Here is an 8,481-nt window from a genome sequence, read left to right on the forward strand (position 1 = left end):
GGTTTAAGCAGTTAGGCCTAACTGTTTTTTATGGGCTTTATTATTTTATTTTATTTTTATTCCTATTTTTATTTTTATTTTTATTTTTTATTTATTTTATTTTTAGTTGATAATAGGATAATAACTAAAAAATAAAAAATACAAATTCGACCATGTATGGGGTGTTGGCAGAATTGCAATTGGTTTTAATTTCCTTAGGTTCAGGGATAATATCAAAATCCAGTTAAAGGTGAAACTTAGAGTTAATCAGAAACTCTTTTGATTAAGCCTATAAATACCCACTGATCAGAAGACAGAAACAAAATTAAAAAAAAAATCACAAGCAAAAAGCAATTAGAAAAAATTTTCAAAGATTTTTTGGGTTTAGGAAAAAAAAGATTTTTTTTTTTTAGAAAAATATGAAAAATTCCCAGATTTCGACGAAAATTTTCAGTTTTCGATGAATTTTTCGACAGGTTGTCCAGAATCTGGTGGCAAATTTCGACGAAGTTTGAATTTTTCGACGAACATTCGATGAACTAACCCAAATTTCGATGCATTTTCTAGAATCTGATGAAAATTCAATCGAAGTTCATCCGATTTTTAGAGAGAGAATGAGAGGAAGAAAGGGAAGAAAGAGAGAAAAAAAGGGGCATCTGAAGCAAAAAACTAAAACTGGGCCTTTTATACTGATCCTAAAACATTGTTTTGGCTTTAAAAAACTCTCAAGATTCACTTGTTTTTATTTGGGCCAACCCGACCCGAGCGTAACCTATTTTGCCAATATGCGTCTCAAATTGAATCCTTTAGCCGAGCCAAGCCGAGCGATTCGCTAAGCCATGTCCCTCGAGCCATATTCTGTGTCTGAAACAAAGCCATGTCAAGTCACTTCAGCCAAGTTATTTCTCTCTTTTTGGTATTTTTTTATATTTTATCTAGTATTTTATTTATTTATTTATTTTACTTTTTTTGCATGGTTAAATTTAGGAAAAAATTAAAAATAAAAAATTTTTTGAAAATAAATAATAATTATCTAATGATAAAATTTTTAAAAATTTCAAATGCTAAAATTCTATAAAATTCTTAGATGAAAAATTTTACCTAAATTTGTCTCAAATTGTGAAATAATTTAGATAAAGTTTCAACAATAATAATGATTGTTTATTCTCAATAAAAAACCAAAAAAATAAAAAAAATAAAAATTTGGTTAAAAAAATTTGACAATTATCCAAGGATAAGAATCTTAGAAATTTTAAATGATGAATTTTTAAGAAATCTCTAGGTGAGAAATTTCTTTAAATTTGTCTCAAATGGTGGAAGAATTTAAATGAAATTTTGATAAAAAATAATTGTCATATTATTTTCTTTCTGAAAAAAAAAAAAGATAAAAAGAAGATAAAAAAGGAAAAAATTTTTAAATAGGCCCAAATGGTGAGAAATTTAAAAATTCAAAAAGAGAAAATATTTCTAATTTGGCCCAAATTGTGAAATAATTAGATATATTTTTTACAAAAATAAAACTAATAAAAATAATAAATAAATTTTTTTTCCGACAATGGAGCCTCTTTAAGGAAATAAATGAGATCTTTGAAAACTCTTAAGGTGAGAGAATATGTTTTGAGAATTCTACTAGATTGATGGAAGAATCTTAAGAATTATTTTAAATATTTGAACATAAAAATTTGAAACCATTAGAATCAAGACCTTAGGATAAATTTAAAATAATATGGTACCATTCTTTAGATGGGCATGTGGGGGTGCTATAATCTTCCCTACATATAACCGAACTTTTAAACCCTGTTTTAGTTTGTAAACCCAAACCTATTCTTTTAGGGACCCTTAGTCAAGTTTAGGAGCTCATTAAGAGAATAGATTCCTTAGGTGGCCAATCAAACATAGTAAAAAAGATTAGTGGTGACTCTATTTATTAAGTCAGTTATAGATTTAAGGATCTATATGTTATGATAGATATAATTTTGATTCATTTTGTTATCCCATGTTTTTTTTTTTTTTTTCCTTAATCTATTTATTGATTTTTTTCTTCATTTCTTTCTTTCCATAATTTTCATGTGATAATTAAACTATAAAATATTGATATTTTATGTTGTTATATTTATTTACATTATTAACAAATTTATGTTTTCTTTAGAAGATTTTTTTAACTTTTAATGGTTTCTCTATATAATTATAGTTTGATTTTTTTTTATGTTAAGGTAACAGTGTTTTTTTACTTAAGATCAATGTAGATCTTAACATTTTTATTTTATAGGTCTTGAGTTTAGCGAAATTAAATATATGACCTTTATTAGATAAAAGAAAATTATACCAAAGTAGTTGGTATTGGTTTAGTTATAATAACACACTTTTTTTTTATAAATTTTTCGTTCTAAAAGGCACAAATATTTACAAAGAGAAAGAGAAAATGTTAATATTAAATACATATATAGTTTATAAGTCTTATTATTGAATTCATTTACTTTAATATTTTTAAATTTACCATTTTTTATCAAAATAATAACTTAATATGATTAATAAAAATTGATATATTTGTTTTCTTGAACAATAATTGCTTAAAATGTGGGTTTCAATTGAAGATTTAATAATCAAATTTTTATATAGTTTTCCTTCTAAAAAGATCAAGTACACAAAAATTATTTGAAAAAAATGTTGATGAATTTGAATGGAAGCTAGGAGTTAATATGACATTGATAAATGCTATGAAAACCATACTAAAATTTATTTATCTTTTCATATTATTTGCAATTCACTATTCATAAAACAACATTTTAACTTCATTAATAAATATTTTCATTTCTCTTCTTATGCACATCGTCTTTTTATTAAAATACAAGTTAGAGTGATGATTTATATAATAAAAACTTTTATAGTAAATCAGAAGGTGGATAGTGTTTATCTTATCTTATATTGTATTATATTGTATTATATTATATATATATATATATAAACTCGATTGGATCTTGAGGGTTTAATTTTAATTTAAAAAATCTCATGAATAATTAAAGTATTTATTTTCATATTTTATTTGTAAATCAATTCTTCTCCAAACAACACATTAAATATATTTTTTTAATTTTTTCATTCGTACTCATAGTTGAAAACACGAATTAACGTGATAACTTATAATAATAGAACTTTCATTTGAATTCCTATTTTAATAATATAAAGAAAAGACATATAAAAATATTATGATTATAAATATATGTAAATTTGGATACATTTTTTGGAATTAATACTAATTCATTGAAACCATGACTGAATTTATTAACTTTTTTTATATATTTTTTTCAATTTAATTTTAATCAAAAGAATGTTTTGAATTTGTCAATGATAATAGTTCTTTTTAAATGTGGCATTGATTAGTGGCTCTAAAATTAAGTCCAAGGTTTTACATTTCTAAGCAATTTGTGTTTTTATTAATTAGCAAAAAAAAATTGTTTTTATTTTTTTTTATTTTTTCCCTCCATGTCCATGACTTAGAGCTCAGGTTTGAACTATAAATTTTCATATAAATTTTCATTTATAAAAGGCACAAGTATAACTAAAAGAAAAGTTTCCTATTAAATAAATTTGAGGTCAAATGAACACTAGAGATTTAATGCTAAATTGACAAATTTCATCATTTAAATATGATAGTTTTATTTAGAGTAAAATAAAAAATAGAGTGAAAATTACTCTAAGTAACCTTTTTACCTCTTAGGGGTTGAGCTCTTCTTTATCATGAGATTAATACATTCATTAAAGGGATTGGTTCTTCATTTGAAAGATAAATAAATTTAATAATCAATATTAAATAACAAATTTCTTACATTTGCACATTATTTAAGTATAGTTAATTTGTTAAAATCTCTTATATATATTTTAAATTTGTTTGTTCTTCACCATTTTAGAAATTAATTAATTTTCAAGTTAAATTACAATATTGGTAATTTTGAGCATCTGTTAAAATTTTCTAAACAAAATTTGGTTTATAACAAATAAAAATATATACCATCCAGAAGAATATTTTTAATGATATTCTAACATTATAAATATTTTTTTGTTGCTCAAGTAGGTTATTTTAACCCACGTGTTACAAGATCATTTTTTAAATTTATTATTTAAAATTAAAATTAAATATATCTTTACAAAATTTTAAATATCATATATTAAATATATATTAATGCAAATTATTTGAAAATCTTGTTAAATAAACAAAAAGTTTAGTGTATATATATATACACACACACATAAACATGACAATATATTTTTTAAATCTGTTGAAAGCCAAAAGAGAAAAAAAGCAACACAATTAATATAATATATACCTCTTTAAAATAATGAAAAATCAAAAGGTAAGAAAAACAAAAATATATATATAATAAATTATCACCTTTAATAAATAGACATTATTTTTATTAAAATAAAAAAAATCATAAGACAAATAAAGTCCGAAAAACACATTCAATGATCACGGTTAATCTAATTATATATAAGTGAATACAATATTTAAAATTTTAAAATTCTAAAGGATAAAAAAAGTCCAAAAGACACAATCAATTATCACAATTAATAGATAAATATAATTTTTTATATGTTACTAATTATTTTAATTTAATTAAAAATAGAGAGACAAAAAGTCACAAATCATTATTATGTCCGTTTCAATCTATACATATTTAAGGAATTAATGATTTAAAAATAAATCTTTCAAAAATAAAGAATATAAATAAATTTTATTTGTTTTTCAATTTTTTTCTTTTGTAGGTTTCATGATTTCATTGGTTTTTCGCAATAATATTTTTTTATATGATTGTTTTTTTAATTTAATTTATTTTTTATTTTAATAAATTTTTTTTTTAGATTTTAGAAAACTTATATATGTGTATATGTACATACGTACACATATATTATTTAAAAATTTTTTAAAGATAAAAAACAGTCATGCGAAACAGGGATAAAAAACCTGGTTATATATATAATTCAAATATTTTATAATAAATGTCAAATTTTTTGCATAAATATTAAACTTATTTATCCTAATTTTATTTTATAAAATACAATAAATTTTTTTTTGTCTAATGTTTATTTGACTATTAACTTTTGATTTTTTTTTGTATTCATTTTCTTTAAAATGATTATTTGTTAAAATTTATTGAAACTTTTGATTTTGTAACATTTATATTTTTGACTTTTGATTTTTTTGTGATTTATGGTTTTCCATCTTATTTTTAAAGGTGAGAGGCTATATGAGTATCTTTCATATCTCGATTGCCCTTGTTTCCCTCAATTTTTATTTGTCATATTATTAATCATGAGATATTATTTTTTTATTATGTTTTCATTTTGATAATTTTATAAATTTTGTAATTTTTAATCATGATCTTTTTCTTTTATTTTTTTAAATTTCAAGTTTGTTTAATTAGTCAATTGATATGTTTTTTAGTGTTTTGTATTTTTTTATAATTTCTTATTTTTTACCATGATTATTTATTTATTTTTTTTCATTTAAAGCTTGGCTATTAACCATAACTAATCATGAGTGTCATAACATATAGATCCAAAAATCTATAGCTTGACTTAATAAATGGAGTCGCCACTAATCTTTTTTAAGGTGTGATTAGCCACCTAATGAATCCATCATTTTAAGAAGCTCCTAAGCTTGTCTAAGGGTCTCTAAAGAATAGGTTGTGACCTTTTGAATAGAACTAGGTTCAGGAGTTCGATTAAGTGTGGGAAAGATTATAGGACCCCCCCACAACGCCTATCTTAAGATGGTATTATTTAATTTTAAATTATCCTAAGGTCTTAATTCTAATGGATTTAATATTGAAGATTGGAAATAATTTTTTAAGATTTCTCTATCAATTTAGAAAAATTCTTAAAAATACTTCTTCACTTCAAGAGTATTCAAGAATCCTATTTGTTTTCTTAAAAAGGCTCCGTCATCAGAAAAATATTTAATTATTTTTTAATTTATTGAAAATATTTCTAATTTATCCATAATTTAGGCCAAAATTAGAAAATATCTTCTCACCTACAAATTTCTTAGATAATCAACCATTTACGATTACTAAGAATTTTATCATCGGAATTTATATTTAAATTTCATTTATTTCTAAAATTTTTACCATTTGGGCTAATTTACAAATTTTCATTTTTGATTTATAAATTTTTCATCACTTGAGTTAATTTAGAAATTTTCTTCATCAAAAGGTTTTTTAAAAATTCAACTATTCTTGATTTCTTAAATTTTATCACTGAAATAATTTTATAATTGAAAATATTATTTTAATTATTAACTAAGGTTTTTAAATCATGAAAACACAAAACAAATAAAAATGAATGAATAAATAACATGCTACAACAAAAAACAAAATAGGAAAGAAAACGTCATACCAGAATTTGGGCTAAAACCAAAATCATAATCAGTTTGGGCTAACCTTCTAAATCAGGCCTAGATTATCTCTTGCATGGGTTAGCACTCAGGGCTTTGGTCTGGGTTGGACTAACAATTGGGCCATGGTTAATAACGGGTCGGGTTCAAGGCCTTGGATCAACCTATCTTCTTTTCCTTTGCAAGGGCCCGTTTCTGCTTCAAGCTCTTTTATTCTCAGCTTTCTTTTTCTCTCATCGTTGCTCTCAGAAGCTTCTTTTAAACTTTCATTCATGGTAGCTGTTCCTCTCTTCGAAATCCACTAGCTTTTCAACACAATCGCCGCTATTCTTCATTGGTCTGGGTTGTTTCTGCTGTCGTGGATCACCACCAATTGTCACCACCAGAGACTTCTTTAAGACCTCTTTCACTCCTTTGTTTTAAAATGGTGCCTCCTTTGTGCACAACTAAAAAAATCAACTAACAGACCGCCGTTGTCTCCATCGACAAGAGCCACACCAACCCCTGAGAACTTTTTGGCCAATGTGGGTCACCTCTGCTGTAAGTCACCTCCGGTGTTGCCAATCACTAACTCTGCTCTTTTTCTTTTTTGTTTGTGTAACCTGCACACCAGTAAAGATCAAATGTCTAAAGCCAACGCCTATTGCCCCAAAAACTTGGTTTTAAATGTTTCTTTTTGCCTTTGTATTGTGCATTTCACTGTTTGTATCTTTTAATGTTTTTGCCTGTGAAACTATTTATCCAATTTGAGAATTTGTGTTCCCAATTGTCTTTGTATTGCTGTTTGAAGGTCGCTGAAAATTGTTGTTGGTGATGATATTTGATGCAGGATGGATGGCTTGGCAACTTTTAGTGGTGACTGGATGGGTTTTGTTTTGATGGCTCGGGAATTAGTGAATAGTGGTGAATGAATTTTGTGTTTTTTTTTTCTGCTTGATTATGGCTTATTAAGAACCGGGTTTGTTTTCTGAATTTTTGGGTTGCGGCTGGAATTATGGCTGCTTTTGGGTATATGGTTTTGCTTCGACAGAAAAAAGTTTAGGCTGTCTTTATGGCTTTTGGTTCTGGGTTCTTGTTGTTGTATAGGATCGATGGTTTCAAAAAGTGTTTGATGGTCTTGTGATAGAAGCGGGTTATAGTTGGCAATGAGACGGTGATGGAGTGGGATCTGGGGCTATGGCTGAGTGGTTTCAAGTAAGGCAAAGGGTGGTGGTACCGACTAATGTTTGCTAGGATTTGCTTGATTGTTCTTTCTTTGATTTTCTATTGATTTCTTATGTCTTTTCTCTGATCACTTGCCCTTGTCCCCTTTTGTTGTGATTGTAAGAATTTATAAGCCAAAACTAATAGAGTTTCAGCTCAATTCTAATTCGTTTCACCAAGCTGCAGATTAGCACCTAATCTTGTGGATAACAATTATCACTAGGCTTAATCTCAAACTTTCAATTTTTATTTTTTTTAATCAGATAATGAAGAAAGAAAAAAAATAAATAAATAAAACCCTACAATTGAACTTGGATCGAGCTTCAATCGATGAAAAACTCCAGACAAAAATGGGATGTTTATAACTGTCCTTTTTTATGCATTTTTTGTAAAATAAGAATTATACAAAGATTTAAATACCTCATTACGTCTAGGAGACTTAACAACAAATTACAAAATCTTGAAACTTCAAAGATTTACAATTTGAAGTATTCAAAGATTTTACAATCTAACATTTGCAATTGAAACTCAAATATTCACAATTTGAGTTCAAAGAATCACAATTTTGAAATTCAAAGGTTTGCAATTCAAAGATTCACAAGGTTAAAAAATTCACAAAAATTTTTAGTTTCGTAAAAATTTTCAGATTCGCAAGAATTTACAGGTTCGCAAGATACAAAGATTCACAAAAATTTGATTATCAAAATTACAGTCTCATAAGGATTAAATATTTGTAAGAATTTGATTTGCAAAATTTCAGATTCATAAGGATTTTAGGCTTGCAAGAATTTATTTCTCAAGGTTTTAAGATTCACAAGAACTTAGATTCACAAGATATTTTAGGTTCACAAGAATTTGATTCTCAAGATTTTAAGATTCACATTTGAGAGATTTATATCTAAAGT

At 25.3% G+C, this 8,481-nt stretch overlaps 1 long non-coding RNA gene across 1 annotated transcript; it reads left to right on the plus strand.

Moving 5' to 3' along the window:
* Positions 1-6,666: 6,666 nt before the first annotated feature.
* Positions 6,667-7,745, plus strand: LOC149517346 (uncharacterized). Its single transcript, XR_016344230.1, has 2 exons — positions 6,667-6,913; positions 7,203-7,745. It is a non-coding gene; the product is annotated as an uncharacterized LOC149517346 (long non-coding RNA).
* The last annotated feature ends 736 nt before the right edge of the window (positions 7,746-8,481 follow it).

Source organism: Durio zibethinus, chromosome 8, assembly GCF_047325235.1.
Source record: "Durio zibethinus cultivar Kanyao isolate XHJ-2024 chromosome 8, ASM4732523v1, whole genome shotgun sequence".
Taxonomy (NCBI): domain Eukaryota; kingdom Viridiplantae; phylum Streptophyta; class Magnoliopsida; order Malvales; family Malvaceae; genus Durio; species Durio zibethinus.